The following is a 20,460-nucleotide window of genomic DNA, read 5'->3' on the forward strand; positions in this document are numbered from 1 at the left end:
TGACCTCCTGAGATGCCTTGCAGTCTAGCTGCTTCCATGAAGCAACAAGTCCCAGAGAGAGCTGGGCCCTCCTTCCTCTGCACCATGTAAGGTGCAGCAAGTGAGCCTCTTCCCCACAGGAACTGGAGCTCAGTCATTGCTCAGCACTTGGTGCATCTGCTGGCCTTTTGCCTTGACCCTCCAGCCCCTTTCCACTCACACGGACTCCCTGAGACCGGCGCAGCATTCCCCCAGGGGTTTGTGTGGCAGAGCCCTCCTTGCCCCGCCTTCCTGGCCCCGAGCAGGCAAGAAGGAGGCACCCTTGTTGCCCCAGGAAGCGCCCACAGGGCAGCACTGCAGGCCAAGTGCTTGGCTTGCCATATCCTGAGGCTCTGGAGCGAATGGAGGAAGTCATGGGAAAGGTAGGCGTGTGCCTGGAGCCCCTTGACCAGACGTTGGCATGTGCAGAGCCGTAATTTGCTGACGGCTCCTCTTGTTGCTCCCGTGAAGGATTGCCTTGGCCTTGCAAGACGCTGCCCCTGTGCTGGGTACTGCGTGGTCTAACGTGCGGGTAGGAGCTGCGGTTGCCTGTCAGCAGCCCTTGGTGGGAGCAGGGAAGGGTGCTCCCAGGAGCCAGCTTGCCCTGCAGCAGTGCCAAGAGGAGGAGGCTGGCTGGGGTGGGCTGGCTCTGGCAGCTGCAGGGGGAGGAGCGGCAGAGGCAGTGGGAGCAGCAGTGGTAGGTCAGGATGGCCGAGCGGTCTAAGGCGCTGCACTCAGGCTGCAGTCTCCCTGGGAGGCGTGGGTTCGAGTCCCACTCCTGACAGGCTCCTCTCTCTTGGTCTCCTTCCCTTTCCTTCCCTCAGGGGAACGGAGAGTCTTGCTCCTCTAGGAGGGTCTTGAGCTTCTACCCAGTCTGTGGATTAGGTCTTGCTGCAGATCCCAGCTGCCACCACTAGTGGGGTGCAAAGAAAAGAATCCCTAGGCAAGTCCACTTTTCCAGTCTCCTCTGCCAAACTCACATTCTGCATGACTCTCCCCTGAAATGCAGATCTTTGGACATTCTGCAAATCCCATCACCCACCCCCTGGAGAGCCAGAGGTGACCTCACAGTCAAGAACCAAGCGATCTTCTGGCTTCTGGCCCATCAGGTACTCAGGGAGCAGGGACCTCCCTTGCAGATACCTATGCCGTCTTCCTGCCCCCAGTCATGAAAACACTCAGACAAGGAGGACTTCTGGCAGAGGCCACTCTTGATTGTCTTTATAATGTCGTGGCAACTGGGAGCGGTTCCTGAGGCCCGGAAGAAAGTCAGTGCCACTCCTGTCTTCCAGAAGGGCACGAAGGAGGACCTGGGGAACTGCACGCTGGTCAGAGTCAACTTGATGCCTGTGTAACCGTGGGATAGGGGCCGTGAAACAGAAACTATAGAATCAGTTTGAGATAATTAGTTTGTAACCAAGGCAATAGGTAAGGAAGCTAACTGACCATGGCAACGTACAATGCTGCCATGTTCCATGTACAGTCCCTACCAAACCGAAGAATAGGTTTGGAGATATTAATCTTATTAAGTTGTTATGGACAAGTGCACCCACAACAATGATACTGTGCATGCCCGCAAGAAGAGGGTCATCCAGCGGACACGGGTGCGAGACCATTGATGACCACCAGAGACCCCTTGAGGACCACCGACTCAAATCACTGAGCATGTGTGACGGGGAGGAGAATATGGAAATGGATTCCAAGAAATGATTATCATAGGACTGCCTTTTCTTGAAAAATAATGAATATGTATATTTTGATTCTATAGAACCTGTGTGTTGGTGATCACCTGGCATGCAAGTTAGGTGGAGCTATCCCCCGTGCATCCAGCGCTGCAACAAAGAATTCCTGCCTTTACCACTACATTGGTGTTACGAGGTTTATTCCCGGGTTTCGGTGACACCTGCAAAGGGGAAGGAGCAACTCATCCTGGAAACTCTTTCCACACACATGTACAACAAGAAGGGAATTGCTGTTTTTCATTACTCTGTATTCCTAGCTCATTTCTGTCAGACTGTGTTCTCCTTTTTTTTGGGGGGTGGGGGGTGTTTCTGTGTGTGCACAGATGTTGGCAACTAAATCTGAAGCTGAACTAGCCAGCAAGTACAAGGGTGAACAACAGTAAACCAGTCTCCAGCAAATCTCCAGCAGCACTAGCCAGTGAGTGGAGCAGATCAGCATCAGGGACTGCCCAGGTTTTAGAGCAGGACACCAGACAAACCGTGCCCGGGCGCCAGGCATTAACTCTGCACAGACCTACGGTCAGGCCCAGGGTTCAGTGGACCTGCTGTTCAGTGGACGTGCTTGCAGGAGTGAGTGACAGCGTGTGCCCAACACTCAGTTCTAGTCTTGGGCAGGCAGAAGGGAAGTGAAGGATTGGGCTGTGTGTGGTTTTGGGTATTGTGGGAAAAAAAAGACAAAAAAACTAGCACCATTCCTCCCACTTTGACATGGCTCAACTACAGTCCTTCACTGCAGACTAGTCAGTCCGGCACGGGTTCTCCACGTGCTGCACTTCTAAACAGGAAAATCCTTTTCACCGTGGACTCTTCCACATGCTTCAGGCCTGCCAGGAAAGTTCTTCACTGGCCCGGCTTCTCCACGGGTTGCAGTTCCTTCAGGAATATCCACCTGCTCCATCACGGGTGCTACGGATGCCACAAGCTTTGCAGTTGGCTCAGTGTTGTGGAGGCAGCTGGGACCAGCTGTGTCCGGCACAGGGCAGCCCCTTAGCTCTTCTCACAGAGGCCACCCTGCAGCACCCCCTCTCCCCTCCACCACCACCACCTAGCCACATTTAGCCAATACAGAGCCCTTTGGGAATCCCTGCTCAGCCCTACTCCTGGCTGCACCTGCCAGTGGGCCCAGCAGCAAAGAGGCAAGGCCAGAGAAATCCCCCAGCTGTTTGAATTGATTGCATTGGTGTTTCAGGGCTTCAGTAAGCGTACTCGTTACTCCAGAGAACAAACATTGCAAAAAAAAAAAAAAAAAAAAAAGAATGCCCCCAGCCTGTTCCACCCCCTATCTCTCAATTTCTTATTGCTGAGCAGATGTCATAAGGCATGGAATATCCCTTTGGTCAGTTTGGGTCAGCTGTCCTGGCTGTGTCCCTTCCAAAGATCTTGCCCACCCCCAGCCTGCTGCTGGGGGGGAAAGAAATGTTGGAGAGACAGCCTTGATGTGTGCTGGCACTGCTCAGCAGCAGCCAAAACACTGGTGTGTTACCAACACCTTGCTAGCTCCCAAGACACAGCACAGCACTGTGAGGGCTGCTGTGGGGAGAATTAACTCCATCTCAGCCAGACCCAATACAGCTTCCCTTCAGGTTTTTCAGTGAGATCCATGCTGGGACAGACTTCTTCTCCCCTTTGCAGCCCTTCTGCCCAGAACGTCTTTCTAGGCACTGGCGTGTACATGAAATGCAAGAGCAGGCGGCATTCCATGCACACATCCAGCCCTTGTGCTCTTCCTGGTGCCACCGAGCACACTCCAAACTCTTGGCTCACGCTGATGAAACTGTGAACGAGGTGGGTTGTATAAGTGGGATGAACAAAGCCACCTGAGAATGAGATAGAGAGGTGGGTATTTCTGACGTGTCATTATACGGACTACATGAACACTTGTATTCAAGACATCTCTAGATCACCCTCACTGCCATCTCTTGGTAGCTCACAGGAGGGGCAATGCAGCCCTGGAAGAACTGCCCTAGAGACTGTGACTTCTCTGCCAGTGTCAGTGTTCAGAAGTCGATGGCACAAGGCCCAGAGCTTCCTGAGGTAACTGGGAAGTTTAGTCTGCTCGGAGCAGAAGGTTGTCCCAGAGGACCTCCAGCAATCCAAGCATTATTATTCTGTGTTGCACTGAATCACACGATCCCTTGAGCAGTCACCAAAAGGCAATGCCCTGGAAGGCAGCAGCAGCATGAGATTGCATGGAAGGTGCATCATTTGTTTCAGGAATGCTGCTAAATTGTGTGAAAATGCCCTTGAGGAAAGTGCCGCATGAGCAGTATGAGCTCTGCTATCCCTGGCATGCCTGAGGCTGGGGCACCAGGTTCCATGAAGTCCAGAGCAGGGTGACTCATGTTTGCCTGGAGTTCCGGGGTTTTCCCAACTCTTCCACATCACGATGACTCCCAGGTGCTCTGGAAGGCCACATTCAATGTCCCTTTGTAGTTTGAAATGCATGGAACGGGCCACCCCATCTCTGACCAAGGAAGAAGAGCCTTGAGCTTTTGGCTTGATGCCCTGAGCCTCTCCTCAAAAGGACGTCATCCAGACCTCTGGACTCTGGGGTAAAATTGCTGAGCAAAACCAGGTGAATTTGGATGTGGGTCTCATTCAGGGAAGGACGCAGGCATCTCTTTGATCACAAATCCAGGCCGTGGTAGGGAATGATGAGGGTAAGCAAGGTCATCGTGGCCATCACTCCTGCCCACAAGGGCCTCCCCTCCAACCCCAACGATCTTTCCATTGCATCTGTTTTGCCACATCCCTGGAGAAGTGAGTCCCTTCTCCTGTACGGGATTGTGAAGTCTTGACCTTCTGCCTGAACTTACCCACTGTCTCCTGTGTGTCTATGATGACCTGTGGGGAGACATGTCTCTCAGGCTTAGCTGGAGTGCTTCCACTGAAAGCACTTGAGACCTGGCTTGAGGTGTCCTTCCTGGCTCACTGTGATCGGTGGCCATGCTCATCATGAAGAGGGCAATGTGACAAAGGCAATCCATGTGACACAAAGCAGCTTAAAATCTCCCTGCACAGTAGCCTGAGACCTCCGAGTTCATTGGCCTTATGGAAGCATCAGGGTCGGAGGCCCTGATCCTGATAGGGGTCTTCAACCCCCCCAGACATCTGCTGGAAAAGCAGCACAGTCAACTGCAAGCAGTCCAGGAAACTAGTGGAGTGAGAGAGAGCCTGACCAGAGGAGAGGCACTGCTGGGCCTGTTTTTCCCTAGTGCGGAAGAACTTATGAGAGAGGTGGAAATTGCAGGTAGGCTGGGTTGTCGCGATCATGCCCAGGTGTAATTCTCAGTCTGGAGCGGTAAAGGATGGGTAAAAAGTAAAGGAAGGACCCAAAACCTGAGAAAGCTAGGTTTGACCTTTTGGCTGTTAAGGGCACCAGTGTGGGGGGTACCTTGGGAAAGTGGCCTCAGAGATAAAGGAGCCAACTAAATCTGGGAGATACTACGAGGCATGTTTCTTGGGGCGCAAGAAGCTCTCAATCCTGACATGCAGGAAGAGGGGTACTGGAGATTATAGGGGAAAGAAGCAGGACTGCAAGGAGGGGATCAGGAAAGCCAAGGCACAGCCGGAGCTGCACTTGGCTAGAGACATGAAAAATTACAAGTAGGGTTTCTTCAGGTACACAGGACAACAAAGGAAGATGAAGGTAACTGTACCCCCGCAATGAGCGAAACAGGAGAACTGGCTACAACTGAGGCAGAGAAGACGGAGGTCCTCAACAAATTGTATGGCCTAAGTAACTGTCAGGTGAAGTTGCTCAGTCACTATCCATCAAATCTGAAAAGTCATGGCACATTGGGGAAATTTGCAGCGCCTGGAAAAGGGGAACCATAAGCCCCATTTTTAAAAGGTGGAAGAAGGAAGTCCTGGGCAACTGCAGGCTGGTCAGTCTCCCCTCTGTGCCCTGCGAGATCGTGGAGCTGATCCTCCTGGGAACTATGCTAATGGCACGTGGAAAACAGAGAGGTGATTGGTGAGAGCCAACATGGCTTCACTAAGGGCAAATTTTGCCTGACACACTTAGTGGCCTTCTACAACAGGGTTACAGCATTGATGGGTAAGGGAAGAGCAACTGATGTCATCTACCTGGACTTGTGTAAAGCATTTGATACTGTCCCACACGACATCCTTGTCTCTAAAACAGAGAGACATGGATCTGACAGGTGGACCACTTGCTGGATAAGGAATTGTTTTGATGGTTGCACTCAAAGAGTTGGGGTCAATGGCATGAAGACGATCAGAGGGCTGGAACACCTCTCCTTATGAAGAGAGGCTGAGAGAGTTGAGATCGCTCTGGATGGAGAAGAGAAGGCTCCAGGGAGACTTTATAGAAACCTTCCAGAACCTAAAAGTATCCTTAAGCAAAGATGGGGAGGGACTCTTTATCAGCAAGTGTAGGGATAGAACAAGGCGTAGATAGGATAGAGCAAGGAATGTTTGTGGCCCCACGGGGCTCTGGGACACAGCATAAAAGCCTGTGGTGCTCCAGGCTCCGCATCCTCCTCTCTTGCCTCCCTTTCCTCGAGGAACGAGGTAAGCCTGAGTCCGCTCCATCTCTCCCTCTGGGCTGAGCTGCTGTCATGGTGGCTGCTCAGGCTGACACTTGGGCTGCCTCAGCTTGGCCCTGCAACAGAACTGCTGAAGGGCTGTGACCGGTTTCCCTTTTGATGGGGCTGGCTGGGGAGAGCTGGGAAGAGGGGGGTTCTTTCAAGCAGAAAATGGTCCATGGGGCTCATCTGCAGGGAGCTCTGCCCAGCAGAATTTCCGCCTACATTTAGTAGATGGGCTCTATCCAAATGGCCAAGAGCATGCAGGGCTTTCTTCAGCGCAGCAAAGCGTATCTTCAGAGAGAGCTGAGGAAAAGACAGACTGATGCTGAGGTCTCTGTTTCCTCTCTGCTCTGCGTTTCAGCTTTGCCTCCCTCACCCAGAGATGTCTTGCTTCAGACCCTGCCTCCAAACGCCCTGCGGCGCCTCTGGCCCAACCCCACTTGCAAGCAGCTGCAGTGAGCCCTGTGTCGCCCGCTGCACTGACTCGACGGTGGCCATCCAGGCCTCCCCGGTGGTGGTGACCCTGCCGGGCCCCATCCTCACCTCTTTCCCTCAGAGCACAGCCGTGGGATCCTCTCTGTCCGCTGCTGTTGGGAGCTCCCTCAGCGCCGGGGGGGTTCCCATCTCTTCTGGGGGCTCCCTTGGTCTGGGGGGGTCAGGGCTGTGTCTGCCTCCCCTCCGCTGCAGCCTGAACTGCTGAAGCCGGCGCATCATCCCCTTCGGAGCAGGAAGGAAGACGGGGACCCTGCAGCAGCGGGAGCGTGGCCACGGCTTGCAGATGGGCTGGGAGTCCTCATGCCACCTGGCAGGAGGGACCCATGCCCACTGCTCCTGGCTGCACAGCAGGCCTGGCCGTGTCTCCTCTGGCTCTGCTTTGCTCTGAGCTCCTCCTGGAGAAAGGGCTCATTCTCTTCTGCTTTACTGAACCTCCTGCTGATGGGGGAAGGGTGCTGGAGTTAGGGACTGCTCTTGGTGGGCTGGGATTGCCGCCACCAGGTAGAGCAGGATGGGAAAAGGCCAGTGCTTTGTGTGGAGCTTCTCCTTGGCAAACGGGCCATTCTCTGTGCCTCCCTGAACCCTGCAGGCGTGTTTCTCTGTTCTGTGCCACTGCATCTGCTCCTTCTCATTAAAGACTTTGTGCAGCATAACTGGACATAGTTTTCCTCCTCCCTCAGGTAGATACCCGCTCTGCACGGAAGAGCACTGGCTTATATCCCGAGCCTTCAACCAGTTGTGGATGGGCAGGGAGAAGTGTCCTTTCTGAGCCTGAATCTCAGCTACAGTCCTGACATTTGGAAGTCTTGTTTCATACCTCCTTTCCTTTTGGTGATGCATCTTGCTATTCAGAATTGTTTGCGGGGGGAAAGAAAAAAAAAACAGCCTTTGCTGCTCAGCAGTAAAGCAAGGCCTCCTACATGCAAGCATGCAGCCAAGAGGAAAGGGATATCCAGTGTCCCTGTTTAGACTTGCAGATGATGCCTTTCTCTCCTCCACACTATGCCACCAAAACTTCTCAGCAGCCATTGCTGCACTAGGTGCAGGAACTCTGGGGCAAGTGCATGTCTCTCCCTGACTGAAGGCTGTTGCTTCTGCTTTGTCTTTTGGTCCAATCTTTGCCCATCAGCAAGTGGGAAGGCTTCTCCAAGGTGTCCTTCCTATGCAGGAGACCTCGATGGCTGCATGCCAGGTGCCCTTACAGGGACTCCAGGGGTGTCATCGTGTGGCTGATTCCCACTTCTGCACTGCTAGGGGCTTTGTCAGCCCTGCCAAAGGGACACTGAGGTGACTTGGCTCATCTGTCCTACAAGGACAGGCTGGGAGAGCTGGGGTCGGTTTGCCTGGGGAAGGGAAGGCTGAGGTTGCTGGAGAGTGGACAGGTGGATTAAAGGAGAGCGAGCCATCCTCTTGTCAGTGGTGCCCAGTGGGAGGGCAAGAAACAATGGACACAGAAATGTGACACACAGTAACCCTCTTTTACTTTTGGGGGTGGTCAAAGACCAGTGTCCCAACGGCTCAGATGTGATGTTCATACAGACATTTGAGTTAACGTCTCAGTCCTCTCAACTGTTGTTCGCAAACTTCGTATGGAAACCAGTCGTGGCACTTCTCTCTTTCACTGGTGTGGTGGGTTTTCAGGTCTGGAGGTATGGAGTGTGACTGCAAGATGGGGTTAGGGTGGGCATTCCATTAGGAAACAGAGCATGCACAGTCACGATTCCCATCTTTGTAACTCCACCTACTTGAAGCACCGCTGATGACAGAGTCTGTAAATACTGTGCTAACACAAACCCCACATACAACCCCACTTCCCAGAACAGTTTTGACTATCAACACAGCAAAGTGTTGCTTTTTCACAGACTGGCCAGCATCCTCCTTCCAGCCCCCCGCACATACACTTCTTCCAGCCTCTCCTCATGCTCACACTCTTGACTGCAACCACCTCCCACCCTTGCTCTGCATGCAGATGGGCACTGCCAGGTCCACCACCTCCACACGCACTCTTTTATAGCATCTTCCTGCTCCAGAGTCAAAAGGGAATCGAGCTGAATTCATCTAGTGAGGTAAATGATGGCTTTTGTGGATTGTTTAATATTTTGGTCCATGCTCTGGAATTGGACAATGCTTGCCACTGCTGGAAAAAAGCTCTGGACATACGTACTCCACCAAAAAGTCACCCACACTTCCCATTTATTCTCCCTTGGCCCCTCCACACTTCTCCTCAGCCAGTCTCTACCTTGCCCTTTCCATAGATCTCGCCCACTCTTGCAAACCGTTCCCCCTACGCACCAACAACCTGCATGGCAGCTGGAGTCTTTGTTCAAGGGCTGACACCACCCTACGTCCCCAAGAAACTGGAGGTGCTGCCAGAAGGTCACCACGTCTCCTCTGCAGGAGTGTCTCCACCCTAGTGCTCACAGCAGGTTTGGAGACCCCCTCAGGTACATGCGAGAAGCGAAGCGCAGTCTAATGTCCCACCCTACCACTACCACCAGCCCTGGTTGTCTCCACACAGCTGCCTTCCCTGCTGCCCTGGAAGCAGCGGAGACCAGCTGGGGAGTGAAATCATCCCCCCATGACAGGAAATCCCAGGTGCCTGGCTGAGGACAAGGTGCAAGAAACTGTAGCCATAGTCCCTGGGGTTACGCCTCTCAAGGCCTCTGGAAGCCTGGTAGCTGTCACGCTCAGTGCAGGTCCCAACCGCAGAGCTTTGAGTGGAGCATTGCCCTGAACCTCCCAGGCAGCCGGGTGTCATTGCAAGAGGGATGTGATCAGCAGGGCAGAGAGGGCTGGAGTAGGTAGTTGTGGCCGAGTGGTGAAGGCGATGGACTAGAAATCCATTGGGGTTTCCCCGCGCAGGTTCGAATCCTGCCAACTACGGGGTGCAGTCCCTTTTTGGGCTGCCTGCACTTGACCACACTGCAGCCCTGAGACAGTAAAACCCCCTTGCCTACAGCACTGGTCCTCACTCCCACTCCCAGAAATTCCTGGATTATTATTGGGAAATCCTGCTCCCATTGACAAGGCAGGCAAGTTCGGGTAAAGGGAATGGAGCAGCAATGACTATGAGCCATGAAAAGAGGTTGCTTGTTGTTGGTTGTTGAGCAGACCTTAAGAGCCTGGCCTCACCTGACATCCCAAGCAGCACAGCCCCACCAGCTCTCCTCCTTAAACCTGAAACTACAGCAGGTCATCTCCAAAGAGAGCCTGCACAACATGGCCCTCATTGCTGAAGATGAAGGGAAGACACCTCCTGGATTGGAGGTATGGCCAGCACTCACCAAGTGCCTCTCACTTTAGCTCTCATGAAGGCAGACTGGGGTGGAGCAACAGGCAAGCGAAGCGAAGCAAAGAGGCCAGCACAAAATCTGTGCTACAGAAGAGGTCCTTGTGTGCATACATGGCCCTCATTGCCAAGGATGAAGACCCATCATAAATCTGAGATCTTGCCTGGGGTCCTGGGGGTATTCTGCCTGACCCCTCCCCAGCCCTTGCACACATGGACAACCTTTCCCAGGCAGCTTTCCTAATTTAACCCAAGGATGAGATGTTGATGAGTGGGTTTCTCCTGTCTCCTCCTCTTCCGGCAAAGACGTGGAAGTGCAAAAGCGGACATGGTGGTGACTGTGCCATCAGGAGTTGATCCCCTGCCATTACAGATCCTGACAGCTGGCATAGAAAAGAGCTGCAGACTTCCCAGAGGGCTTCTTTCAGTCACGTGCCCACCTGCTCCCAACAGAGCAGCAGCAGAACAGCCCCTGTGAGGAAGAGGGGCTGCTGGTAGCGTGCCTAGGTGTTGCAGCATCTTAAGGAAAAAGGCAACCCTGAGGGGAAAATGCAGTGAGGGCCCAGAGGAAGAGAAGGAGAGGCAAGCCATTTGCTGGTGCGTGATCTGTTCCACGCAGCCATGCCACTGATGGTGGCAGAAGCAGCGCAAGCAAAGAGAAATTCAGGGAGGTTGGCAGCATGGATGAAGAAGGGAAGGGTCAGTGGAAAGGGGACCTCTTGGTCTGCAGTCTAATGCTCTCCCTTGAGCAGTAACTCCTGCGGAAGGCAGGCCGCGGCCACTCTCTCCATGCTCACATCTGCATCCACATCCCACCCTTCTCCTTCCCACTTTTGCTCTTGCCTCCTCTGCCTGGTTGCTGCGTGCTCTGGTCCGTGGCTGGGACAGGCAACCAGCAAACACATGCCCCAAAATGAAGGTCTCAGCACTGCCACCACGTTCCTCGCCCTCACCAAGAGGCTCTACCTGCTCAGGCTGCCCAGAACCATATGGGGATGCCTTGCAGCATTTAAGACAGGGCACCACTCAGTCCTGCTGGTCCAGTCCTGCCCTGGGGTGACTGGGAGGAACCTCCGCCCCAATTGCTAATTCTATGCTACGGGTTCTTGTCCCCCTTCTTGGCTGGAAATGCTCTGATTTTAGCCAGACTTCTAGGCAGCTTGAACCATCATAGACAACAGCTCACACACACACACAAACAGCCCCACAAAATATAGAAGAGCAGAGTCACACAGAAATGAGGACAGTGTAATGAAGAATAACCCCACCCCCACCCACCTTCTGCCTGGCCGTCAGGCAATCACAAAGCAATACGAGAACCCACGGGGAATGACGCTGTCAAAAGTTGCCTCTTCCCTGCATTCAGTGGGTGGGGGCTTCCATGCCTGGCGTGCTTCTGGGCACACAGGTAGGGTTGTCTGGTCCTGACAGCCAACCACAGGTCTGCCTGAGAGCAGGTGGGTCAAGAAATGGGGTCAAGAAATGGCTGCCAGCCAATCACAGAGCAGCATGAAACCATGGTGGTTGTCGTGTGTGGTAAAATGGCAGCTCTGGGCCCTGAAATGGCAGCTGAAGGAAAATCCCCTCCCAACCCGTGTAAGTAGGGGAAGGTACTTCCTGGTCAGATGTACCTCCAGGTAAAGGGGAAGGGCGGCCGGTCCTGCCAGCCAATCACAACAGACCACATGACAGGGAGAGGGGCGTGACTTCAAGGGAAATAGCAGACCTGGCTGCCTGCTTGGGGGGTTCAGGCCGAGGGGCCTGTTTTGCAGGAAGTGGAGGGCAGGGCACCTGTCACTTCCTATTTGGGCAAAAGTTCTCCTCTACTAGTGACTGCAGTTGCCCCAAGTGATCAGTGATGTGGAGGTGGCAGATTGCTGCTGAGGGATTTGCCGTGGGGAATAGGGATATGACCCACTCTGGGCCAGCTGGCACGGGGATTCACCCAAGCAATCATCATCCCCCAAAGCTGTGCAGGGACCAGGTGGATTTAAGCCCAGGAGCAGGTAGTGAGTGGAGTCCTGTGTCACGAAAATTCACAACTGACCCGTGCTGAGCAAGGAGAGAAGCTGGGACGCAAAGTATGGAATTACACGATTAAATATGTATTCATCCGCACGAGGCGTCCCAGCCAAAATAGAAGCACCTGGAATGTGGTTTTAGACGGGATTCTTATATCCTTCAGATGTTCCTGTGCAACACGACTTGAACAATCACTAACAGCCGCTTTCCTTGCAAGTTTCAGCAAGGCTACTGCCAGCTGCGTTTCTGGGAACAGAGGTAAAAGGGGGCGTGTTGCGGCCCTGGAGAGACCTACGCAAGAGACAGTGACATCCCCAACAGTGACAGCATTCAGAAGTCAATGGGACAAGGCCTGGAGCCTCTGAGGAAACTGGGAAGATTTGTCCGCTCAAAGTAGGAGGTCAGCCCAGAGGAACTCCAGAGGTCCCTTTGAACCTTCTGGGGTGTGCTGAGTCACAGGAGCCCTTGAGCAGCCACCAAAAGGAAGCAGCAGCACAAGATTGCACAGAAGCACCAGTTGATTCAGGATGGTTCTAAATTGTGTGGAAAAGGCTTGGAGGAAAGCAGAATTGTCAGCGGAAGTAGACTGTGAGCGCTTGTATTTCTGGCACGCTTGAGGCCGGGCCACAGTATACACAGCAGATCACAGCAGAGTGATTCATGTTTGCCTGGAGTTCAGGGTTTTTCCCCACTCTTCCACATCACAGTGACTTCCAGGTGCTCTGGGAGCCAGATCCAGTGTCCCTTTCTAGATGCATGGAATGGGCCACCCCATCCGTGACCCAGAAAAAAGAGCCATGAACTTTTGGCTCCCTGCCCCACGCCTCTCCTCAAAAGCAGGTCATCCAGGCCTCTGGCCTCTGGAATGAATTTGCTGAGTAAAAGAGGTCAATTTGGCTGTTGGTCTCTTTCAGGGAAGGACACGGGCATCTCAGGGGATCAAACCCTCCTACATGTTGATTTGCTCTTTTCCAACAGGTTCCCCGCTTCCCGTGCTGAGCCCAGACCCCTGGTTGGAAGAAGAGTGAGGACCTGGTCAAGTCATCAATGAATATGGCTATGGAGATCCTACGCAAAGGGCACGTGAGAGAGACCTGTCTGACCCTCTGGTCTACTCTTCGTCGTTATGAATCTGCCTTTGTTCCCTGGGCTCACAGGCAGAAACAGCAGGCTGTGGTAAAGCCTGATGAGCGTAAGCAAGGTCCTCGTGGCCCTCAGCGGTGCATTCCCTCCATCCCACAACGGTTCTTTCTTGCTGTTGTGCTTTGGTACATCCCTGGATACGTGAGTCCTTACCTCACCGTCTCCTGTGTGCCTACAGTGACCCACAGGGTGAGCTGTCTCTCAGTACTAGCCCTGGACTGAAAGCACTCGAGAGCTGGCTTGAAGGGTCCTTCATGACACCTAGATCGTGGTGGGGTTTAAAAGTGGGACAACAGAACCAATCTCAGAATGAGAGAGAGAAGTGGTGTTTCTTGATGTGTCATTGAACGGACCCCTTGAAAACTTTTATTCAACCCAGTTAACAAGGAAGCCAAGAATAAAGGTGTTTCTGGAAATCCCTTTACTGCACAGAGTCCTTTCCCCAGGACAGTGCCTCGAGTGTCACATGAGCAGGAAACATTTGCACAACAGCCCTGTGTCTTCTGGATAACCTCCACCCACCAAAAAAGACACAAAAAGAGACCATTAGGTCTGAGGCTGTAATTGTGACTTGCATGGGGATTAAGTGAATCAAAGGGGTTTATTTAAAACAGTAAAAGCTGCAAAGAATGATTCAGTGATAGAAAACTTAGTTGGAAGTCAGCTTGCACGTGTATAGTCCAAAGTTTGCTTTTAAAAGCAACCTAATTCTAGGTTGGATCTGCATGAGCCAGGAGTTCTTAGTGTGCTCCAGGCTACTATGGAGAGCACTAGGGCTGGTTGTGTGCATGGAATGCCACCTGCTCTGCATTTCACTTTCATGCCAGTGACAAGAAGCCCTTTCTGGGCAGAAGGGCTGGAAAGAGGAGGAAAAAATCTGTCCCTGCACAGCTTTCAGGGCAAATTCCTAGGGAGAATCTTCACTCCTAATCCTGGTATTTATTTCCCATCCATCTCCAGACATTACCTCATAACCCTGGAATCTTCTCACCAGCGCTGGCACTGTCACTGTCATCTCTTGGTGGCCCACGTGTGGGCCAGGGAGGCTCAGCTGTCAGACTCTCCTGAGAGGTTCACCACAAAAGGGCAAATTGCAACAGTAGAAATATCGTCTGCTGTTTAGGAAAAGAAGTGTCAGGGAGTATAGTTCAACTCTGGAAGAGCTGCCTGAGAGACAGGGACCTCTCTGAGAGCAGCAGTGTTTAGAAGTTGATGGGATCAGGCCTGGAGGTTCCTGCTGAGGAACCGGGGAAGTTTGGTCAGCTCGGAGCAGGAGATGGGCCCAGAGGACCTGCAGAGGTCCCTTCAAAACTTCATTTTTCAAAGGTGGACTGAGTCACAGAAGCCCTTGAGCAGCCACCGAAAGGCAATGCCTTGGAATACAGCAACTGCAGGAGATTGCATAGAAGCACCAGCTGTGTCAGGAATGGTGCTAAATTGTGTGGAAGTGCCCTTGAGGAAAGCCACACTTTGGGGTCATTAGCCATGTTATCCGTGTCATGCCGGAGGCTGGGGCATAGTGTCCACTGAAGTCCACGTCACAATGACTCATGTTTGCCTGGAGCGTAGGGTTTTTTCCCAATTGTTCAACATTCCGATGACTCCCAGGTGCTCTGGGAGACTGACACGATGTCCCTTTGTAGTCTGAAATGCAAGGAATGGGCCAACCAATCCCTCACTCAGAAGAAAGAGCCATGAGCTTTTGGCTTGATGCCCTGAGCCTCTCCTCAAAAGCAGGCCATCCAGGCCTCTGGCCTCTGGGGTGAAGTTCCTGAGGTGCGTTTGGGTGTGGGTCTCCTTCCGGGAAGGATGCAGGCATCTCTTTGATCACAAAACCAGGCCATGGTAGGGAATGATGAGGGTAAGCAAGGTCATCGTGGCCGTCACTACTGCCCACAAGGGCCTCCCCTCCAGCCCACAACGATCGTTCCATTCTGCTTTGCCACATCCCTGGAGAAGTGAGTCCCTTCTCCTGTATGGGATTGTGAAGTCTTGACCTTCTGCCTGAGCTTACCCACTGTCTCCTGTGTGTCTATGATGACCTGTGGGGAGACACGTCTCTCAGGCTTAGCTGGAGTGCTTCCACTGAAAGCACTTGAGAGCTGACTTGAGGTGTCCTTCCTGGCTCAATTTCACCATGATCGGTGGCCATGCTCATCATGAAGAGGGCAACGTGACAAAGACAATCCGTGTGACACAAAGCAGCTTAAAATCTCCCTGCACAGTAGCCTGAGACCTCCGAGTTCATTGGCCTTAAGAATCAGGGACAGCAGGAATGAATCAGTTTTGACTGTCAGGAAGCATCACGCTTGCAGATGCTGATCCTGGTAGGGGCCTTCAACCCCCCAGACATCTGCTGGAAAAGCGATGAGAGAAAAAGAGAAATATCCCCATCCAGGGTTATGGGCAGGAGAAGTGTGGAGAAGGGCAAAGCAAGGCCCTTGCGCTTCCCACCACAGGCCCAGGGCCAGTGAGCTTGCCAGGGAGACATTTTTCCTGGCCAGTCGAGGGCACAGGGCAGAGGAAAGGGAAGCATGGTGAGCACAAGCGCTGGAGCTGGCAGTGCCAGGGAGCGTCAGGCAGGGCTGTGGGAGGTCCCGGCTGAGGTGCTGGGGGGAGCAGAGTGGCGCAGCGGAAGCGTGCTGGGCCCATAACCCAGAGGTCGATGGATCGAAACCATCCTCTGCTAATTGCTCTTTTTTTTCCAGCTCCTGACAACCACAGCCTCTCCCTTGCATGTTACAGCATCTTACACCACCAGCACTGCTGCGCTCCTGCTCTCTGCCCACCCATGGCCATGGCCCTCCTGCTCCCTCTGCCCCTTCTCTCTGCCACCGCCACCTTCTTTCTCCTTTGCTTTCTTAGCAGCCAGCACGCCCAACGTGCCCCTCAGCAAGGCAGACGGGTGGGTGTGGAGCAGCAGGCAGAGCACAGCACACAGCTCCCCCCCACCAGGCAGTGGGTGTCCCGGGGACCCAGGTCTGTCTCCCTTCCCAGCAGGCAGCTCGATCCCCAACTTCCCAGCCACAAGCGGGGACCTCCAGGGCTCTGCAGGTGGGCAGGAGGATGAGGCTGGTGCTACTTTGGGAAACACCAGTGCAATCGACTCAAACAGCTGGGGGATTTCTCTGGCCTCGCCTCTTTGCTGCTGGGCCCACTTGCAGGTGCAGCCAGGAGCAGGGCTGAGCAGGGATTCCCAATGGGCTCTGTATTGGCTAGATGTGGCTAGGTGGTGGTGGTGGAGGGGAGAGGGGCTGCTGCAGGGTGGCCTCTGTGAGAAGAGCTAAGGGGCTGCCAGCCAATCAGAGAGCAGCATGAAACCATGGTGGTCGTGGTGTTTAATGAGAAAATGGCAGCTGAAGGAAAATGGTTCCTGCCGTGTAGGTAGGAGAAGGTACATGCTGGTCATATGCACTTCATCATTCAGAAAGTCCTGAAAGTCCTGCAGATCCTCGGCATGGACAAGGAAAGCCTTCAGCAGCGCTGCTTCTCTAGAATGTGCTTTCAGAGTTGTGAGTCTGTAGAGAATCCAGCCTCCTCCAGTGAGTAGGTGTTTCTCATGCCCTCTCTGAGTGTAACCTGCCATTTGATATCTTGGGCTTGGGCACGACAACAGGGTCTGTCCTGTGCGTTCAGAAGTACTGGGTGTCAGCCCAGTGCTTTGGGCAGTCGACAGGCACCCGAAGGTTGTGTCCTGCATGTCCTCGCAAGATTGTCACAGCGTAGGTCTTGCAGAAGAGGCCATGGCAGGCCTGCGCTGTGGGCTCTACCGCTGCCTTGAAAGGCCCTGTGAGTAGAGAGTGCCCCGTGGCTCTGGAGGAAGGCCGCACTTGGTGCTGGCCAGGGAGATGGAGAGACTGCCAGCTCAGCCAGGATGGCTCAAGATAAGAGCACCATATGGCTCAGCTTGGGTGGCCAGAGGGGAAAGGCAGCATGTGTCCAGGAGGTCCCATGGTGTAATGGTGAGCACTCTGGACTCTGAATCCAGCGATCTAAGTTCAAATCTCAGTGGGACCTTGACCTTTTGGGCCTCCCTCAGGGCTCTCCTCGGCATGCTTACACCTTAGCCTCTTGCCTTGCTCTTGGGTCAATTGTTTCATGTCCGCAGGTCATCCTTCTTTTCCTGGGCTCCAGCCCTGGCGCTGACATCAGTGCCCCTTCTCCTGCCCTGTGCCCAGCTAACTTCTGCAGCCTTCCTGAGCACTGGCCCCTGTCCCCTCTCTGCTCCCATGTGATGATGGCTGCTCCTGGCTGAGGGGATCCAGCAGTGGCTCAGAGAATCACACAACAGCTGAGGTGCAGAGATGAGGCAGTCCAAGCCAGGCTCAAGGCAGCACCAAGCAGAAGAATTTTGTCACATCTTTGCCTGGCTGGATGTTGGACATGGCCAAAGAGATGGACCTCCCACAGCCCTGCCTGATGCTCCCTGGCACTGCCAGCACCAGCGCTTGTGCTCACGCTGCTTTCCCTTCCTATATCCTTGCCTGAGCAGGAAAAATGTCTCCCTGGAAAGTTCTCCTCCTTCTGGCCTGTGGTGGGAAGCACAAGGACCTTTCTTTGCCCTTCTCCACACATCTCCTGCCCATAACCCCGGATGGGGACTTTCTCTTTGACCACTTGAGCTGGCTCTACAGGTGCGAGGACAAGTGCTGTAGGCAAGGGGGTTTTACGGTCAAGTCCCACGTTGTTGACAGCCAAGTCCCAAGTCCCAGGGCTGCAGCATGGTCAAGTGCAGGCAGCCCAAAAAGGGGACTGCGCCCCGTAGTTGGCAGGATTCGAACCTGCGCGGGGAAACCCCAATGGATTTCTAGTCCATCGCCTTCACCACTCGGCCACAACTACCTGCTCCAGGCCTCTCTGCCCTGCTGATCACATCCCTCTGCAATGACACCCGGCTGCCTGGGAGGTTCAGGGCAATGCTCCACTCAAAGCTCTGCGGTTGGGACCTGCACTGAGCGTGACAGCTACCAGGCTTCCAGAGGCCTTGAGAGGCGTAACCCCAGGGACTATGGCTATGGCTTCTTGCACCTTGTCCTCAGCCAGGCACCTGGGATTTCCTGTCATGGGGGGATGATTTCACTCCCCAGCTGGTCTCCGCTGCTTCCAGGGCAGCAGGGAAGGCAGCTGTGTGGAGACAACCAGGGCTGGTGGTAGTGGTAGGGTGGGACATTAGACTGCGCTTCACTTCTCGCATGTACCTGAGGGGGTCTCCAAACCTGCTGTGAGCACTAGGGTGGAGACACTCCTGCAGAGGAGACGTGGTGACCTTCTGGCAGCACCTCCAGTTTCTTGGGGACGTAGGGTGGTGTCAGCCCTTGAACAAAGACTCCAGCTGCCATGCAGGTTGTTGGTGCGTAGGGGGAACGGTTTGCAAGAGTGGGCGAGATCTATGGAAAGGGCAAGGTAGAGTCTGGCTGAGGAGAAGTGTGGAGGGGCCAAGGGAGAATAAATGGGAAGTGTGGGTGACTTTTTGGTGGAGTACGTATGTCCAGAGCTTTTTTCCAGCAGTGGCAAGCATTGTCCAATTCCAGAGCACAGACCAAAATATTAAACAATCCACAAAAGCCATCATTTACCTCACTAGATGAATTCAGCTCGATTCTCTTTTGACTCTGGAGCAGGAAGATACTATAAAAGAGTGCGTGTGGAGGTGGTGGACCTGGCAGTGCCCATCTGCATGCAGAGCAAGGGTGGGAGGTGGTTGCAGTCAAGAGTGTGAGCATGAGGAGAGGCTGGAAGAAGTGTATGTGCGGGGGGCTGGAAGGAGGATGCTGGCCAGTCTGTGAAAAAGCAACACTTTGCTGTGTTGATAGTCAAAACTGTTCTGGGAAGTGGGGTTGTATGTGGGGTTTGTGTTAGCACAGACTCTGTTTTTACAGACTCTGTCATCAGCGGTGCTTCAAGTAGGTGGAGTTACAAAGATGGGAATCGTGACTGTGCATGCTCTGTTTCCTAATGGAATGCCCACCCTAACCCCATCTTGCAGTCACACTCCATACCTCCAGACCTGAAAACCCACCACACCAGTGAAAGAGAGAAGTGCCACGACTGGTTTCCATACGAAGTTTGCGAACAACAGTTGAGAGGACTGAGACGTTAACTCAAATGTCTGTATGAACATCACATCTGAGCCGTTGGGACACTGGTCTTTGACCACCCCCAAAAGTAAAAGAGGGTTACTGTGTGCCACATTTCTGTGTCCATTGTTTCTTGCCCTCCCACTGGGCACCACTGACAAGAGGATGGCTCGCTCTCCTTTAATCCACCTGTCCACTCTCCAGCAACCTCAGCCTTCCCTTCCCCAGGCAAACCGACCCCAGCTCTCCCAGCCTGTCCTTGTAGGACAGATGAGCCAAGTCACCTCAGTGTCCCTTTGGCAGGGCTGACAAAGCCCCTAGCAGTGCAGAAGTGGGAATCAGCCACACGATGACACCCATGGAGTCCCTGTAAGGGCACCTGGCATGCAGCCATCGAGGTCTCCTGGAGGAAGGAGAGGAAGGACACCTTGAAGAAGCCTTCCCACTTGCTGATGGGCAAAGATTGGACCAAAAGACAAAGCAGAAGCAACAGCCTTCAGTCAGGGAGAGACGTGCACTTGCCCCACAGTTCCTGCACCTAGAGCAGCAATGGCTGCTGAGAGGTTTTGGTGGCACAGTGCGGAGGAGAGAAAGGCATCATCTGCGAGTCTAAACAGGGACACTGGATATCCATTTCCTCTTGGCTGCATGCTTACATGTAGGAGGCCTTGCTTTACTGCTGAGCAGCAAAGGTGGAGGGTTTTTTTTTTCCCCCCGCAAACAATTCTGAATAGCAAGATGCATCCCAAAAGGAAAGGAGGTATGAAACAAGACTTCCAAATGTCAGGACTGTAGCTGAGATTCAGGCTCAGAAAGGACACTTCTCCCTGCCCATCCACAACTGGTTGAAGGCTCGGGATATAAGCCAGTGCTCTTCCGTGCAGAGCGGGTATCTACCTGAGGGAAGAGGAAAACTATGTCCAGTTATGCTGCACAAAGTCTTTAATGAGAAGGAGCAGATGCAGTGGCACAGAACAGAGAAACACGCCTGCAGGTTTCAGGGAGGCACTGAGAATGGCCCGTTTGCCAAGGAGAAGCTCCACACAAAGCACTGGCCTTTTCCCATCCTGCTCTACCTGGTGGCAGCAATCCCAGCCCACCAAGAGCAGTCCCTAACTCCA

The 20,460-nt window shown here is 53.6% G+C and overlaps 1 protein-coding gene and 5 non-coding genes across 6 annotated transcripts in view; 5 read left to right on the plus strand and 1 right to left on the minus strand.

The window, feature by feature from the left end:
* Window positions 1-20,460, plus strand: part of LOC142603549 (olfactory receptor 10C1-like) — a 178,324-nt gene that overhangs the window by 64,483 nt on the left and 93,381 nt on the right.
* On the plus strand, window positions 720-802 carry TRNAL-CAG (transfer RNA leucine (anticodon CAG)). The gene has a single exon. It is a non-coding gene; the product is annotated as a tRNA-Leu (tRNA).
* Window positions 9,610-9,691, plus strand: TRNAS-AGA (transfer RNA serine (anticodon AGA)). The gene has a single exon. It is a non-coding gene; the product is annotated as a tRNA-Ser (tRNA).
* On the plus strand, window positions 15,880-15,951 carry TRNAM-CAU (transfer RNA methionine (anticodon CAU)). The gene has a single exon. It is a non-coding gene; the product is annotated as a tRNA-Met (tRNA).
* Window positions 17,208-17,279, plus strand: TRNAQ-CUG (transfer RNA glutamine (anticodon CUG)). Its single transcript has one exon. It is a non-coding gene; the product is annotated as a tRNA-Gln (tRNA).
* Window positions 18,023-18,104, minus strand: TRNAS-AGA (transfer RNA serine (anticodon AGA)). Its single transcript has one exon. It is a non-coding gene; the product is annotated as a tRNA-Ser (tRNA).

The sequence above is a fragment of the Balearica regulorum genome, chromosome 12 (assembly GCF_011004875.1).
Source record: "Balearica regulorum gibbericeps isolate bBalReg1 chromosome 12, bBalReg1.pri, whole genome shotgun sequence".
In the NCBI taxonomy this organism is placed as follows: domain Eukaryota; kingdom Metazoa; phylum Chordata; class Aves; order Gruiformes; family Gruidae; genus Balearica; species Balearica regulorum.